Below are 18789 nucleotides of genomic sequence, written 5' to 3'. Positions count from 1 at the left end.
TGAAACAGGGATGTGTCATGTCTCCATGGTTGTTCAATCTGTACATGGATGGGGTAATAAAAGAGGTACAAGGTAGGGTAGTGGATGTTGGAGTGTCCCTGGTGAGAGAGGATAGTGTTTGGAAACTCCCTGTACTGTTGTTTGCAGATGATACTGTGTTGTTGAGTGAGGACGAAGGGGAGCTGCAAGGCTTGGTGGATGAGTTTGAGAGAGTGTGTAAGAAACGGAATATAAAGGTGAATGTAGGGAAGAGTAAAGTGATGGTCTTTGAGAGAGGTGAAGTCAGTGAATGTACAGCGAGGTTGGATGGTGAGGAATTGGAAAATGTGAGTACGTTTAAGTACTTGGGTAGTGTGATGAGTAAGGATGGAGGTTTGGAGGGTGAAGTGCTTGAAAGCGTACAGCAGGGAAGAAAGGTTGCTGGTTCTTTGAAAGCAGTGATAAGAAACAGGGAAGTGAGCATGGAAGTGAAAAAGTTACTACATGACAGTATTGTGATACCAACTCTAACGTACGGAAGTGAAGCTTGGACGTTGTTGGAAGGACACAAGTCAAGAGTGAGAGCCGTGGAAATGAGTTATTTAAGAGGAGCCTGTGGAGTCGCATGGAGAGACAGGCTGACGAATGAGGTTATAAAGGAGCGTTGTGGTGTTGATGTGGATGTGATAGGAAGCGTTATGAGGAACACACTGAGGTGGTTTGGCCATGTGGAGAGGATGGAGGGTGAAAGACTGACGAAGAGAGTGTATGTGAGTGAGGTGGAGGGGGAAAGAGGGAGGGGAGGCCGAGGATGAGATGGAGAGATGGGGTGGAGAGGTATATGAGAGGGGGGTGTGAGTTGGGAGCAGGGGAGTGAAATGGCGGGGGACAGGGCGACTTGGAGGCGATTTGTTTGTGGCCACCCCAAACGGGATTGAGGCGTCTGGCAATAGATAGATAGATCTATGGTAAAAAATCCGTGTCCAATCCCTTCATCTTCCTATGTACAGTCACGAACAAAAGCTTCTTTTCCTCCTTGGCGAGGGGGAAATCGAAAACAAGGTGGAGAAAGGCCAAGGGTACGAACACCAACCGGTTCAGAAGATGGAAAAACAGAGATTCAAGTACCTGAACCGGAACACATCTCACGCCAGTATAAATGGTTTTGACGAAAGTAAAACGCATATCCATATATTATCGCCTTTTTCACTTTGTAAGAAAGCTATATGACTACATGGGCAGAGCAAAACAGGGATAAGAGGGTGGGGTATCTGATGCCAAGAAAGTAGAGTATAAATAATGTACTCAAAAACTGTTACTTACTTGTGCAATATGGAATTTGTGGTGGGGGGATGGAGAGGTACGTACTATCCACTCACATGATACAATGTTACCTTCTGGTGATTAAAAGTTATAAATCGAAAGGTATCCTGTAAACCACGGAGTCGTTTACTATGCTGTGTGGAAACCATATCAAACGTCTGCTCACCTAGTGAGTTAAGGCGTTCCTATAGAGTGAATCATTTGAGGAAAAATTGAAATTTATTGGCCGCATGATACTACTCAGGGACAAGAGTGGTCAGTCCCCTTAAAAATAGGGGTGGGTGCTTAAACTACCCATGGAGAATATATATATATATATATATATATATATATATATATATCTTTGTTATGCTAGGAAGAAGGAACCAAAGGCCACGAGCACGCAATAACCGTTCATTCCAAGAGAAAAACAAAATACAAGTGAGAGCCAAATTCAAGATTCGATCATTTCGAAATGCCTGGACACACTGCGTTTGATAGACTGGAGATCATAGCTAGCAGGAAATACAGACAGAGGGAGATAGTTCCAGAGTTGATCTGTTGCATAAATGAAGGACTGGGAGTAACGGTTAATCCTGCATTAGAGAGTTGGACAGAGAAGAGATGAGAGTTTGCTGCTAGGCGGGTGCTACACACCCGTCGTGGAGGTGGAGGGATGCAAGCAGACAGTTCATAGGAGCAGTGACCATTGAAGTTGCGATAGAAAAGAAATAACGATGCAACAGTGCAGCGAAGAGACAGAGGTTAAAGGGAGCCAGAAAGAGGAGGAGAATTGATGAGACGAAAAGCCTTTTACTCCACCCCATTGAGATGAGCTGTATGTGGAGAGCCTTCCCACACATGGGAGTTGTACTCCACACAGGGGCGGATAAAACCCGTGTATGGAGTCAACAATTGTGCAGAGGTAAAGAAGGAACGGGAGTCGGCTTAGCACACCTAATCTCTTGGAAGCAGATTTTACAAGAGATGCAATATGATCTTTCCAAGATAAGTTCCGAGTGAATGAAACCCCAAGCATGTTCAAGGATGATGCAAGATTAAGCTGAATATTATTAAACATTAGTGGGTACACCTGTGGAAGATTTTGTCGGATTGATAGCTGTAAGAACCGAGTCTTTGATGCATTAAAAACAACAAGATTATTTTCACCCCAGTGAGAGATACGAGCCAAGTCAGACATTAGGTGTGCCATAGCCTCATCCCTTGTTTGTTGAAGTAACTTCGGAGATGGACGTTGTGGGAACTGAATGAAAAGGTGGAGGGCGGGGTCAGCAGCATACGAGTGGATAGAGTTAGATGTACGGCTTAGAAGGTTACTGATGAATAAAAGGAAGAGAGTTGGTGACAGGACAGAGCCCTGAGGAACACCACTTTTCATAGATCTAGAAGAACGATGGCCGTCTACAACAGCGGCTATAGAACAACCAGAAAGGAAGCTATAGATGAAGGCACCGATAGAAGGATAGAAACCATAAAAGGGCAGTTTGGAAATTAAAGAGTTATGCCAGACTCGATCGAAAGTCTTTGAGATGTCAAGTGCAATGGCAAAGCTTTCGCCAAAGTCCCGAAAGGAGGATGACCAGGAGTCTGAAAGGTAAGATCACCAGTGGAACGTCCCTGACGGAACCCATAATGACGATCAGAACGAAGGTTATGATAGGAAAGATGCTTTAAAATTTTTCTAATAAGAGTTGACTTTTGAGATACAGGAAAACAATTGGACGATAGTTAGAGGGTTGGGACTGGCCACCCTTCTTTGGGACTGGCTGAATGAGAGCAAACTTCCAGCAAGAAGGAAAGGTACAAGTTGATAGACAAAGGCGAAAAAGTTTACTTAGGCAGAGTGTAAGCACAGAAGCACAGTTCTTGAGGACAACATGAGGGACTCCATCAGGCCCATATGCCTCGTTAGTGCTGAGGCAGAAAAAACATCAGCTGAAGAAACTTTAACCCGTCCCATCCCGGCAGATTTTTAACCAATGACCCCCAGTCTCGGCAGATGTTTTATTTTATTTGGCTAAAACTTCCACTTTTTATGAGAAACATCGAAAATTCATAGAGAAATCACTCACATGAGCTCTAAAATGCTGGTACAGGTAACAATGCCCTCACCTGGCTGTGTTTTCTATAGGGCCTAGCTCCAGAGAAAATGTGTTCTATGGAAGTGGGAACTATTCCAAACCACTTGTAATAGGTATTCATTTATTAATTTGGTACGAATTTATACGTAATACAAGAGTATATTGGTTTTCATGCAGTAATATAAGCAATATAAGTGTTGCTTCACTCACCAAACACATCAACATACTGCACGTTTTTTGGCGACATTACCTGATCATCATTTCTGACTGTTTATTCCTCTAATGCTATGTAAACTTTGTCCTCCACATTGTCATCGATTGTGGAATCACTCTGGCCTTGAATTTCATACTGTGGCACGACATGTCTTTACTGGCCAGGTCACTGGTAACAGGTGAGTTGCCAAGACAATGGCGTGCAGGGGGGGGGAGGTCACGCGGGGTTAGGCATTGTTCCCTCCTGGCATCAGGTAGAGGAACATGTCCCGTGTATACATACCAAAAATCACTCACGAAATTTGACACGTGCAAATGACGGGCTTTGCAATTGAGCCGTGTTTATATACTTCAACTGGAGTCACAGTGACAAAACATTTGGGCACATATGTACATCAGCGGGATGCGGCGGGTTAGTGTTAGCCATGAGGAAGTCAGAGGGGGGAAGTGATGGAGGAACAGCACTGGAATCATCTAAGGTGGAATTGGAGGTAAGTCTGAGCGAAGAGATCTGCTTTATCAGGAGAAGAAATAGCTACAGAACCATCAGAGTAGAGAAGAGGAGGAAAGCATGATGAGGTAAAGTTGTTAAAAAGGTTTTTCGCAAGGTGCCAGAAGGAGCGGGAAGAATTTGAGTTGGAGGGTTGAGAGCATTTATTACGGATGAAATTACTTTTAGCAGAGCAAAGAACAGACTTAGCACGATTCTGGGCAGAAACGTAAAAAAAGTGTGATTCAGGGGTGGGTTGGTTCCGGTACATTTTATAGGCCATCTCCTTGTTGTGGACAGCATTAGAACAAGCGTTATTAAACCAAGGCTTTCTTGCATTACACAAAGGATATGAGAAAGGAATGTATGCCTCCATGCCCGAGAGAATAACCTCCGTAATGCCTAGGCACATTCAGATGGCTCCCGGCCATGGAAGCAATAATCATTCCGGGGAAAATCAAAGAAGTACTGCCTGATGACCTCCCAATTCACAGCTCCAAAGTGACACAGACAACATTTCTTTGGAGGGTCCAGAGGCTGTACCAGAGCGATAGGACAGGTTAAGGTAATTAGGTAGTGATCGGAGGAGCCCAACGGAAAGAAAAGATTTTCAGTTTAAGCAGAAGGATTAGTTGTAAGGAAGAGGTCAAGTATGTTGGAGCTCTCTCTCCAAGGCAGTCAGGGATATGGGTATGGTGCTGTACAAGCTGCTCTACTGTAGGTCATTAAAGGGAAAAGATGTAGGTTTGTTCACCAGATGGATCAGTGAAAGGAGAGGAGAGCCAAAGGTGGTGGTGAACATTGATATCTCCTAGAATGGAGATTTCAGAGAAAGGAGAAGTGGATGGAATGTGTTCCATCGTAGAAGTAAGATAGTCGAAGAATTTTTGATAGTCAGTAGAATTAGGGGATAAGTAAAGAGCACAGATGTAATTAGTCAGAGAATGACAGGAAAGCCGAAGCCAGAGTGTAGAGAATTCAGAAGAATCGAGTTCAGGAACATGAGAGTAAGATAAGTCGTTATCGATATATACACAACAGCCACCTTTGGCTTTGAAATGAGTAAAGAGAAAGTAGGAGGATACAGAAAAGGGTTTGCTGTCAGTTGCCTCAGACAGCTGAGTCTCAGTTAGGTAAAGAATGTGAGGTTTAGAAGAGAAGAGGTGGTGCTCAACAGAGCGAACGTTAGAGGAAAAGCCGCGAATGTTGAAGAAATGAAGAAGTAAGTCAGAAAGCGGTTCCAGGCAGCTCGAGTTGTCACCGGGAGAGGGGCAGAAGGTGGGGGCATTTGTAGCCCCCCCCCCCCCGGGGACTCCGTGGGGACGTGTTGAGCTGCCATAATTTTTTTTTTACTTTTGGAAAAGGAAGTGTAGTGTGTACTGTGCATGTAGTTTACTGTTGATAGTTAGAGAAACTTGTATTGGAGAGCATGCTCGCCTACTCTCTGTGTTACTGAGACACTGAAAAATTTCAGCAAAGGGGGATGGTCAGGAACTAGTCCCAAGGGCTGATGAAATGGGAGCTCCAGTTCTCCTTGTCATCAGCTTTCCATCCACCTTGGGAGTACTGCCCTGCTCGACTGGTTCTACAGTCTACTCCTCAAATGGATGATAGATGGATGAAAATTAGAATTTCATTGTTCACGTAAACTTTTCACACAGTATTTTCCTTCTGTTAAGAATTGTACATCTTACATTTATCACACATTAAGAATGCGGGTTAGCTGTAACAAAATATAGAAACTCGTGCTCGCAGAGCTAGAGTGAGAGTTATTTTGAAAAGTGTGTATGTTTGTGTGTAACTCTCTCTCTCTCTCTCTCTCTCTCTCTCTCTCCTTTACCCCTGCACAGTTGTTAACTTTATACACGGGTTTTATTCGCCTCTGTGCAGAGTACAACTTTCATGCGAGGGGAGGCTCCCCAGATACAGCTCTTCTTAATAGGGTGGAGACAAAGGCTTTTCGTCTCATCAGCTCTCCTTCTCTTACTGGGTCCCTTCAGCCTCTGTCTCCTCGCCGCACTGTTGCATCTTTATCTCTTTTCTATTGCTACCTCAGTGATCATTGCTCCTCTGAACTGTCTGCTTGCATCCCTCCATCTCTACAACGGGCGCGTAGCACCCGCCTAAACAAACTCTCATCCCTTTTCTGTCCAACTCTCTAATGCAAGAGTTAACCGTTACTCCCAGTCTTTCATTTATGCAACAGCTCAACTCTGGAACTGTCTCCCTCTGTCTGTATTTCCTACTTCCTATGATCTCCAGTCTTTCAAATGCAGTGTGTCCAGGCATCTCGAAATGAACGGATCTTGAATTTGGCTCTCTTTTCTATTGTTTTTGTTTTTTTCTTGGCTGGCACGGTTTGCAGGCTCCTGAGCTTTGGTTCCTTCTTTCTTGCATAAATAAATAAATAAATAAGTAAATATATATATATATATATATATATATATATATATATATATATATATATATATATATATATATATATTATACACACACACACACACACACACACACATACAATGGCTTCGAAAGCCCAGGTTTAAAAAAGGAGAAGGAAGCAAAGCGAGACAGAGACAAAACGAGAGAGAGAAAGAATTTAGCAAAGGGATAAAGACGGAAAGAAACAAAAGTCAGACAGCAACGGAGAGGAAAGCACAATGACAGTGACAACTAAAGGTCCCCCCAAGGGGGGAATCACACCAGCCGCGAGCCGATACATATCTAGCGCGGCTCAGATTATGACCTCGATCTTGATCTACTTTCACCAATCTTGATCTCGTACGAGATGTTCATCTCTACTACACACCTGTAAAATTTTGTGGTGATTTCTTGAGCGGTTGCAAAGTTATCTTGGTAACAGACTCACAGACCAAATGATGTAATGTTAACCTTGTCCTGTGACCCTGACCTCTGAACTTTTTTTGTAAAAAAGAATACTACTTTGCTGGCATTCAACATTTCCACCAAATTTTTCAAAGATCAGATCAAAACTGTTTCGGTTATTTTGTTAACACACGCACACACACACACACACACACACACACACACACACACACACACACACACACCTACACTCATCAATTTCGATTCCATAAGAGATTTTCATCCCAACTACACACCTGCAAAATTTTATGATGATATCTTGAGCGGCTGCGAAGCTATCGTGCTAACAGACACGCAGACAGACAGACAAACTGAAAACAACACCAGTAGAAGATTTTCGTTCCTACTACACACCTGTAAAACTTTGTGATGATATCTTGAGCGGTTGCGAAGTTATCGTGGAGACAAATGCACAAACTTTGACCTACTTTCACCAGTTTCGAACTCGTGATCGATTTTATTTTCCTTCCTACATAAGTGTAAAATTTTGTGATATCTTGTACGGTTGCGAAGTTATCGTGCTAACAGACACAGGGAGAAACTGACAACAATACCAGCTCTGCTCTCGCGGCTGTTAAAAATTACACAGAAATACACGAAGGAAAACGAAACAAAGACGGAAAGCAACAAAGGTGAGAGAGAAACACATAGAGTGCCAAGGGCAATAAGAAAGACAGGCAGAAATAAATAAATAAATAAAGGGAAAATAACCAGCAAACGCATGGAGAGAGAAAGGTAAAAAAACAAAGAGAGAAACAAAGAAAGAAGCAGTGACAAGTAATACCGAAAGGAGGACAAAAAGGAGAGAGAGAGAGAGAGAGAGAGAGAGAGAGAGAGAGAGAGAGACGCACTCAAAGAGTGCACCACTAGGGCCCTCCAACTGGTTTAAGTACAAAATACTTTATGTCCTGTGATTATCACCTTCGACATAATAGAAAACGAATTACTTTATTCATGCCGAACCCATAACCCTTCACCAACTTTCGTTGGAATTAGATAAAAAGAAAAAAAAGAAAGAAAATAAAGAAAAAGAAGCTTCAGTTGGCTGCCCAGCTAACTTGACATTCGACCTTTCCATGAGACTTTCACCTTTTACTCATTCTTTTCAGATCCGATTCTATTTTTCCTAACCTTTAACTTTTCACAGATTTAAGAGTTACATCATATAAATACTATTTTAGTTGACCTTCCCATGTAACCTTGACCTTTGACCCATCGTTCTAGAAAAATAACTAGATCAACGTCTTGAGTGATCCTCAACACATCTCCACGTTCGATCCAAATGTGATCAAAACTATTAGTTATGTCATCCTACACAGATGCACGGATTGAAATTTTATCTTGTCCTGTGACCTTTACCTTTTAACTGATTGCCGTATTCTCAAAATTAAATCCTTTAGTCTCACTTTCTTCTCAGCCCCTCCCCAAAGTTTGAACTGAACCAAGTGATGTAATGTTAATCTTGTCCTGTGACCTTGACCTCCGAACTTTTGTTGTAAAAATGAATACTGCTTTGCTGACTTTCAGCATTTCCACCAAATTTTTCAAAGATCTGATCAAAACTGTTTGGGTTATTTTGTTAACACACACACACACACACACACACACACACACACACACACACACAAGAGGGCGTGGGCGGGCATACTGGCCTCTCGACAGAATACCTTCTCCCACATCGCGAGTACTGGTGTTACAAAGATCGAAAGAAAAAAAAAGACGGAGAGATACAAAGACAGAGAGCAACGAAGGCAGAAAAAAAATGAAGAGAGAAAGTAACAAACACAAAGAAACAATGACGTGAAAAAATAAAATCAAACAGAAACAAAGACAATACGACGCAAATACGGGAAAAAATAAAGTAATATAGCCATACAAAAAGACAGGCAAAAAAGTAAAGAAGGAAAGAAAGGCAGACTGGAAAGAATGAAACGACATACAGAAAGGGCGGGAAGATACTTCAGAAAAAATAGACAAACACAAACAAATAGATATTAAAACAGGAAAAATACAGACAAACACGAGCAAACAGAAAACATGGACAAAGTGAAACACACATGAACAGAAACACGGGCAGACGGAAGCAGGTAGACTGAAGCACGAAATGACAATACAGGCAGACAGTAGCATAGACCAACAGAAACAGGCAGAGTAAAGCGTTTACTGACTGAAAACAGCCAAACAGCTACAGTGGCAGACAAAAACATAAACAGATAAAACCCAGAATGAAAGAAATAAAAGGATGCAGACGTAACGATAAGCAGAAGTAGATAGAAAAAAATGGCAAACCTAACGAAAGGCAGACGTACAGAAGAACAGACAAACATACAGAAAGAAGGAAAGAAAGACTGAAAGACAAATACAGAGAAAAAAAGAAAGAAAGAAAAACATAGACATTCAGAATAACAAAAGTGCACAGACATAGACATAAATTTGCAAAGACAGAATGGCAGTCACAAAATCAAACAGGAAAAGAGGCAAAGAAAACAACAAGACAAAATGACAAAATGAAAGTCAGGAATGCAGGAAGGGAATAAGTAATACTAATCGAATATGATTCAAACTCGCTTCTACCTGTTAATTCAGGAGTGAGATATGATAAGGTTCATGTGTGTGAACCTCTGCTTCATGAAACATTCTCAGTTTACTGATCCGACCCGCGTTTGTTCCCCTGACCTTTCTTCAACATTGTCTTTGACTTCCCTCTCGCCAAGGAGGTAAAGAATCTTTGCTGATGATACGAAAATTGGTAACCAAGAAGATATCTCTGAGCAAAGATTGATTATATAAAGTTATCTAGATCACCTGTTCAGTTGCGCTTGAATATGGCAAGCGTAGTTTAATAATGACAGCTGCAAAGTACTGAATTCTGTGAGTAAAAACGAACACTGCATGTGTACTACTAATGATACTCAATTCGCAGATGGAAACCAGGAAAAATAAGGTGTCACGGGGTTTTTATAATATCACGGTAATTTTGAAATAAATGGTTAAATATTATTTAAATTGATATTAATATTCAATAATATTAAAGAGCAGGGACAATGATTGTCTTGCTAAATCGTGCAACGATTCTCTAAGAACGAGAATTTAAAAACTTTCTCAACAGTACACAGCAGAGACTAATTACTCACAATTGCTGAATTACTGTACTGTTAGCCTCTGGAGAAAGTTAATTCACCCCTGACAATAAATAACTAATACTAATAATAATAACATCAGGTTCTTGCTGATGCATTAACTCCTGGCACAACGGATTTTAAGTTAATACAACAAGACTGGTCTTAAGTACCAGTTATGAAAGCAAACGTTTATGCAAGCTAGGAGCTATATGGGAAATAAGCTTAATTATGGAGAAATGAAACAAGAGTTTACTTACATTAAGCTCAAGAAAGGAACTGTTAAATTTATTAATCACAAAAAATAAATTTAACGTTACAATTCAAATCAATTAAATGAGACGCACTCACTCACTCACGCAATAGCTAAATACTTACGCCTAGGAAAAACACCTTAACTAAACTCTTAAAAACTAGGAAATACACAAAGGAAATACCAGTCGATGAATACTATGTATCACCCGAGGAGTGGGGGGTGAGAGTACTGGGATTAACTGTACTAGTGGAGCTTGGGGTGCTAGCTGACCTCTCCACTTCTGAGCACAGAACCTTTCTCCGTCACAGCAAACACAAGACTGAATTCAAATAATGTACAGGCAGGACGCACAAGCTACCAGAAGGCGTGGCTAACGGTTTAGGCAAGCAGAGGTGAACGATAAAGAAACAATAGTATCGCTCAGTAGCGCACTTAGTGACGTGCATCAAATTGGTCACCCCCGAAAACGGTGACGAATGATTTGAAAAGTATACCCCGAAATGGAGAGAGAAACGGTTAACTGAGCGATACACAGTGAGTTTTCCACTAATAGTTCGTGGCTTCTCACAAAAAGGAAATGTCGCGAATTGATTCGTGACATTACGCCCCATGAAAATTAAATCTTTCTTCCTTCAGAAGAATGATTTCAATATACATACATATAAATCCTAACTCAGTCACACAAGATTCACACTGTGGTGTGTGTGCTATCCTGCTACAGGAGAAAATCGCAGTCGCCAGTGAGTGAAAAAACCTCGTATTTACGTTAATAGAAGCAAGCTTGAGGGAAAAACTCCGTGACGACGGTGAAAATCCTGTACTCAGGTCAAACTGAGCGAAAATTCGCTACATTTACACTGACAACTAATTGTTGTGTAGCGTGGTGTATGTAATACACGGTGTAGGTTTGACAGTTGTAGTGTAACTGTACCTACGTGTAAAATGACACAGTAAATAATATGGCGACGACGAAGGCAGAGGAGAAGAGGCAGCAGCGTGCGGCAGATGATCAGCTGGTCCGCACAGCAAAACTGCTACACCCATTGCTGAACCTTCAAAACCAATTAAGGTGGAGCATCAAAAGTGTCAATGAGACAAAATTCTTATTATGTTACAATTACTCTCTCTGGCTAGCAGTCAGTACATGCTATGAAAAGTACACTCGAGGTCGCCATTAATTTTAGCACACGATTATGGTCGGCAAGTTGAGAATCCCTGTGCAAACTCGGGTCTTCCATAGCCTCGAACTGCACACGGGTCCTCAACCTGTGCCTCAACCTACAGTATTTATATTAATATCGGAGAGCTGAGAAACCTTGTGCAAACTTGGGTCTTCCATAGCCTCAAGTCGCCTCTGCAGAGTTCTCACTTCCCCCTTAACCTACAGTACTTATATTAGTATCGGGGAGCTGAGAATCCTTGTGCAAACTTGGGTCTTCCATAGCCTCAAGTCGCCTCTGCGGAGTTCTCTCTCGAACTTCCCCCTTAACATACAATACAATACTTATATTAGTACCGGGAAGCTGAGAATCCTTGTGCAAACTTGGGTCTTCCACAGCCTCAAGTCGCCTCTGCGGAGTTCTCTCTCGAACTTCCCCCTTAACCTACAATACTTATATTAGTATCGGGAAGCTGAGAATCCTTGTGCAAACTTGGGTCTTCCATAGCCTCAAGTCACCTCTCAACTTCCCCCTTAACTTACGGTACATAATATGTATGTACAGGCCCTGGACATAATGTGTCCTGTGGGGCCAATGGGCAAGACATCAGGTCTGCACCCACTTCACCACTACCCTGTCTCTCAACTGACTCAGAGATTACAGGTGTAGTTACAAATGGCACAGGAAGGGCATGTCCTTGATTAGTGGTGATACTTTGGCACACACTGCAAGAACGGACAAAACTATCTATGTCCCGTCCCATCCCTGGCCAGAAAAAGTCAGCTCGGATACGGCCCTGGGTCTTCCTTTTGCCCACGTGACCTCCTGAGGCTGAACAATGACCCCATTGTAACACTGCTAGGCGGTACTTGGCGGGAACGACAAACTGCAGTCGAACCTCGCCCTCGGGTGTTCGTGACTCACGGTAGAGCCGTCCTTGTTTACGAAGGAACTTGGCTCGACCTCCCCGTGAATACTTTATCACTCGACCCTTTTGTTTGCTCCGCACGGTAGCAAGTGTCGGGTCAGAATGTTGTTCTTGCACAACAAGTTGACTACACATCAGATCTTGCGGCGATTCAATGATCACTGGGGTGACAGTCTAGAGCCTCAGTCAAGGCTCGTGTTACCGCAGCAGCCGAAGTCTGAGTAGCGTCATCGGAGCAACTATCCTTGACTCCATTAATATTGCCTACTATAAAGTCAAATAGAGGCTCTGGCATGACAACTGCAAGTGTCGTACCAGTATAAAATGGAGATGCCACCTGGATACATGCCTCAGGGAACAATCTCACTGATCCATCAATAAGCTTTGCATGGATCTGTCGACCTGTATACTGCTCAGGCCGAACTAAACTCTGTTTAACAGAGCAACCTGAGGAACCATTGTCTCTCAGGACCTTCACAGGAATGCCTCCCACAAACCCTGGCTGAACAAGGAAGGTACTGTCACCTGTGGGAGGGCCTGTGGAGGAAGCAGCTAGCCACTCATGAGGCTGCTGAATTGATGCGGCAAACATTGTGCCTTGAGGAGAACATGGAACATTGGCCATCTGTGGAGGGGGGTTCACTGTCACTGTGGGACTAGTGAACTGTGGGGAAGTACCCACACTGGTAGGGACGTGACCACCAGGCTGCTGCTGAGGAATGAAGGCTGCATTCGCTTCCTGCCTCTTTTGAGCTGGTGGTGAAAAAGTTTGTCCCGACGGTCGATTGCGTGGCTGATACTGCTGCTGGTTAGGGTACTTGTACTTCTTCCACTCAGGTTTCTGAGTGTTTTGCCCCTGGTCCTTCCACTGCGGTTTGCTTGGACCTTGACCATTACTCTGAGAACGGCCTTGGTGCTGGGATTCAGTCTGAGACGGCTTCCCAGACTTGGCAGTATCTTTTCTGCTCCAGGTGTTTTGCTTACGAGCTTGATACCCGTATGCAGTAAAGAATGCGTCAGCCTTCTCTGCCATTTGGCTGGCATCTTTCACCTGGCAGATCTTAAGCTGTGCTATGAGCTCAGCAGGCCACGACCTCTCTAGCTGTGTACGCAGCATAAGGTCAATTATCCCCTCACGCGTGGAAGGAGTTTCATCTCTCTCCATCCACTCATTTAAGTAAGCTGTGAGACGATCAAGGAACTGAACAGCTGTCTCCTTGTCTTGGAGACGAGCTCGCATGAACTGAACTTTGGCGTCGTCTACTGTGAGACCATACGCCTTAATGAGTGCAGCTTTCATCATCTCATATGTGAGATTGTCTCCACGAATTCTGTGGAGAATATCGAGGGCAGGGCCCTCAAATAGGCTAAGAAACTGAAGCCGCTTAGCTGCCTCATCCAGTTGATATAAGTCTGCCATGTCCTCAAAACGAGCTATGTACGGCTCGATTCGCTCGCTTTCCTTGTATGAAGGAAGCTTGATGCGTGGGGTCGCCAGGACATGTGCAGGGAGAAAGCTCGTGGAGCTTGGACCAACTGCAGCAGACGTGTCTGAAGCCAAGGAATCTCGCTTGAGCTTCAGCACTTCATATTCGTGTTTTTCACGTGCTTCTCGCTCGGCACGTTCATGCTCTCGTTCTCTGTCTCGTTGTTCACGCTCGTATTCGCGCTGTTCTCGCTCGTGTTCGCGCTGTTCTCGCTCTTTTTCGCGCTCCTTTTCGCGTTCCTCACGCTGTTCTCGCTCGTATTCGCGCTGAATCTTACGCTCTTCACGGGCATCATTCTCGCGCTGCTGCTCCTGATTATGCCGTGAGAGTATATACTCTTTAATTTCGGTTGGGTCCGAAAGACCCATTTCTTTGGCTTCCTGTAAAAATACAGTAGTAGCCATGTCGCTAATTTATTAAGCAAAACCGAAATTGAGTACTGACTGCTTAGCGACGAATACTAATAAACACAAGTAAAGAGTACAGACACAAGCTAGTGGTGACCAGTCTTATCCAGTTAACTGGCAAAGAATAAATAAAAAATGTAAATGACTGGGAAGACTCAATAATAAACACAATGGGTACGGCGACTTCCCAGGAGCGAATAAAATCGTGTGGCGTTACCAAGAATAAACTAGAGTTAAGTACTCTATTGATTAATAAAGCAAAATTCACTTGCTAAATTAAGGGTAAACACCAGTAAGCTTGTGCCTATAAACTTTAATGATAAATACCTAAATATGAATGAGTGAGCACTATCTCGTGAATAGCTTTAGAGCTAGGAGTTAATATCCTGGAATGAGGTCGCCAATTGTCACGGGGTTTTTATAATATCACGGTAATTTTGAAATAAATGGTTAAATATTATTTAAATTGATATTAATATTCAATAATATTAAAGAGCAGGGACAATGATTGTCTTGCTAAATCGTGCAACGATTCTCTAAGAACGAGAATTTAAAAACTTTCTCAACAGTACACAGCAGAGACTAATTACTCACAATTGCTGAATTACTGTACTGTTAGCCTCTGGAGAAAGTTAATTCACCCCTGACAATAAATAACTAATACTAATAATAATAACATCAGGTTCTTGCTGATGCATTAACTCCTGGCACAACGGATTTTAAGTTAATACAACAAGACTGGTCTTAAGTACCAGTTATGAAAGCAAACGTTTATGCAAGCTAGGAGCTATATGGGAAATAAGCTTAATTATGGAGAAATGAAACAAGAGTTTACTTACATTAAGCTCAAGAAAGGAACTGTTAAATTTATTAATCACAAAAAATAAATTTAACATTACAATTCAAATCAATTAAATGAGACGCACTCACTCACTCACGCAATAGCTAAATACTTACGCCTAGGAAAAACACCTTAACTAAACTCTTAAAAACTAGGAAATACACAAAGGAAATACCAGTCGATGAATACTATGTATCACCCGAGGAGTGGGGGGTGAGAGTACTGGGATTAACTGTACTAGTGGAGCTTGGGGTGCTAGCTGACCTCTCCACTTCTGAGCACAGAACCTTTCTCCGTCACAGCAAACACAAGACTGAATTCAAATAATGTACAGGCAGGACGCACAAGCTACCAGAAGGCGTGGCTAACGGTTTAGGCAAGCAGAGGTGAACGATAAAGAAACAATAGTATCGCTCAGTAGCGCACTTAGTGACGTGCATCAAATCGGTCACCCCCGAAAACGGTGACGAATGATTTGAAAAGTATACCCCGAAATGGAGAGAGAAACGGTTAACTGAGCGATACACAGTGAGTTTTCCACTAATAGTTCGTGGCTTCTCACAAAAAGGAAATGTCGCGAATTGATTCGTGACATAAGGAATAATACTAATAAAATGATCTAAAAGTAAGTCGTCAAAGCACAAACAAACTGGCTATACTTAGGGGCAGAACATTCATCCTTACCTTGAACAATTTTTAGCATATCCCCATCTGAAGTAGTATGTTCAGTTTTGGTTACCGTATTAAGATTAAAATATGGCGATGCTAGAGACAGTACAGCAAAAATGATACCTAGATTGAGGAACAAATCACATGAGGAACATTTAGAAAGATTAACATAGGCTAGACGAAATCTGATTAAAGTATTCACAATTTGTGAAGGGCATGACAGTATGGTAGTCGATAAATACGTCACACTAGATTTATAATTTATATAAAATCATTGGCAAAAGTTTCCAAATCAAGAAATGCATTTTCTTCAACAGCATTGTTAACATACGGAACACGAAGCGGTACCAAGGCACAGCAGACCCGTCCCCGGCAGTCATTTTAATGCTGACGTATAAACTCACCAGGATATCTTGTCAAAGATGTCACATACCAAATCTTGCGTAAATCGGATGAAAATTGACGATTTTATGCCCATTTGAAATTTTAGGCCTGACCCACCTAACACTGACTTCCCTACTGCTAACTGGGGAGTAACCCCTTGATGTAATGAGGCATGTTATAGGATGCAGGTTTGAAAGATGCACCTTTAGATTTTCATTTCATGTCGATATGACGAATTTGAAAGGATTTATGGTGAAAACATGACTTTGATTATTATTATTATTATTTTTACATTTTGGGGGCCCTACAGCCTGGACCTTGGCCCAATTTGGCCCAAAATTTAATCAGGTGATCAGACGTTCATAGCCTATCTCACCAGCTTTTCACGTAAAGTTGTTACCAGACAGACAGACAGACAGACAAACAAACAAACAGACAAACCAAGTGAAAATAACCGTCCCCGAGCCCCTCCGGGGCGTGGACGGATAACAAGTTGCCGGGTATTGTGATGGACTGCACTTCAGTGATAACATTTAAAAGTCTTTTTGATAAGTATCTGGTTTTGAATCTCCAACTAAACAAATGGCAGAATTAATAGGAGAACAAATGAATGTTTTCCGTTCTTTCACATCGTAGTGAATACAGCAACAGTGCAATAATTTGTGATTATTGTTGCTTTTCCCTTGCAACTTAAAATGGTATAGAATGTAGGTTCTCCGTTCAGTCTTTCCTTACTTATGGAACTTCCATGGTAGTCTTTCTATGATGCAAGGAGGTCCTCATCACTTTTCCTGCTGGCTTCGGCTTTTTTGTTTCTTAGGTTGGAGAAGGGAGCGGAGAACGGGAGCCTTCTTTGCAGTCCTAATCTTCTAGTGATAGATTTCTGTGTAACAACCTGCCTCGAGGAGCCATAAAATTTGTTGCTGATTGCTTTCCTCTGTACGTCTTTGTACTCCTTTTGAAATTACAAGTACTTAAGATGATATACTTCAGGAAAGAAGAGGAGCTTCAGTCATAAAGGGTTATATAGCCTTCATTAACTCGAAAGTATAATTAAAATGAATTTTTTGAAGCTCATAAACTCCTGACGATGGAAACGTAGGTATTCTTTTGTGATCAGCAGGTGCTGTGTAATTGGCTATTGACACAGAATTAATGGGTGTTGCCAAACGAGAGAGAGAGAGAGACAGACAGACAGACAGACAGACAGACAGAGAGGAGTTTTTACTGAATAAAAAAAGGTGAGAATACAGAAAATGATTGAGATAAATTAAATGGAATGAAAGGGAGAAGGAGGCTGCTTGTGAACATTAAGAGAAAAGTAGAGAAAGAGAGAGAGAGAGAGAGAGAGAGAGAGGAGTTTTTACGGAATAAAAAAAGGTGAGAATACAGAAAATAAGTGAGATAAATGAAATGGAATGAAAGGGAGAAGGAGGCTGCTTGTGAACATTAAGAGAAAAGTAGAGAGAGAGAGAGAGAGAGAGAGAGAGAGAGAGAGAGACTAGGAGTGACAGGTGTGAGTAGTTAATAAGCAGGTGGGTGAAGTTGAGTAGGCTGCAGAAGAAACTAGAATGCATGCAGAGAGCGCATACCTCCGTCAATGTCAGTGCCATTGAAACGGATCCGGGTCCAGATCCGTGGAGATATTGTGTGGAATACATAAAATCCGGATCCGCTCCCAAAATTAATAAATTGTTCTTTGACTCATGGTCCACTTTTCCACAAAATTTTATTGAAGCTCATTGAGAACTATTGGAGATATTGTGCGGGATACATAGGATCCCGATCCTGATTCGGATCCGCACCAAAATTTAATCAATTCTTTCTTGGTCCATGGCCGACCCTTTCCATAAAAATTCATTGAAGTTCACTGAGAGCTTCTGGAGATATCGTGTGGACAAATAAACAAACAGACAAACCTAGGTGAATACATAACCTCCTCGAACTTCGTCGGCAGAGGTAATGAAGAAAATGGAGGAATGAGGATCATACAGAACAGGAAGGAGCAATGTAGGGGGGAATACAGTGGGTGGGAACAAAAGTATTAGATAAAAGGGAAGAAACGCGGATGAGCATTCCAATAATGCAGTACCGGCGCCCACCATTTGGACTAAGGGCCGAGTATTTTATTTTGTTTGGTGACCTTGATCACTCACCGATTGCTTTTAAAATCGAATTATTTCATTCTTGCATGACCCTAAACATTTCCACCAAATCTGACTTAATCGGATCAAAAAACTGTTAGAACCGACCTTGCCATGTGACACTAACATTTGACGTGCCTCAGTGACTTTGTCATGTCACAGATCGGTCTTATAACAGAGTCAGTTTCTACTTGCCTTATCTTGAGCTTTGGGTGATCCTCAAGCATGCCACATAGTTTATCTCGAATCAGATTAAAATGTTTTACTTTGTTGACACACCAACGTGCTCATTGAAATTTAACCTTGCCCTGCGCCCGTGATCTTTGACTGACTGTTTTCAAAATCGAATGCCTTCGTTGTTGCCTTGCCCTGAACACTACCATTAAGTTCTGAGTATATTAAAGAAAATACATTTAAACTAACCT

At 42.1% G+C, this 18789-nt stretch overlaps 1 protein-coding gene across 1 annotated transcript in view; it reads left to right on the top strand.

Moving 5' to 3' along the window:
- The window catches only part of LOC145418256 (uncharacterized), a 75335-nt gene that overhangs the window by 55847 nt on the left and 699 nt on the right, over positions 1 to 18789 (top strand). The gene's annotated exons all lie outside the window — the stretch shown is intronic.

The sequence above is a fragment of the Coenobita brevimanus genome, chromosome 113 (genome assembly GCF_032717465.1).
Source record: "Coenobita brevimanus isolate Jiangsu-jjx chromosome 113, ASM3271746v2, whole genome shotgun sequence".
Lineage (NCBI taxonomy): Eukaryota > Metazoa > Arthropoda > Malacostraca > Decapoda > Coenobitidae > Coenobita > Coenobita brevimanus.
The sequence above is the reverse complement of the archived record's forward strand: the minus strand, read 5'-3'. Positions and strand labels throughout refer to the sequence as shown.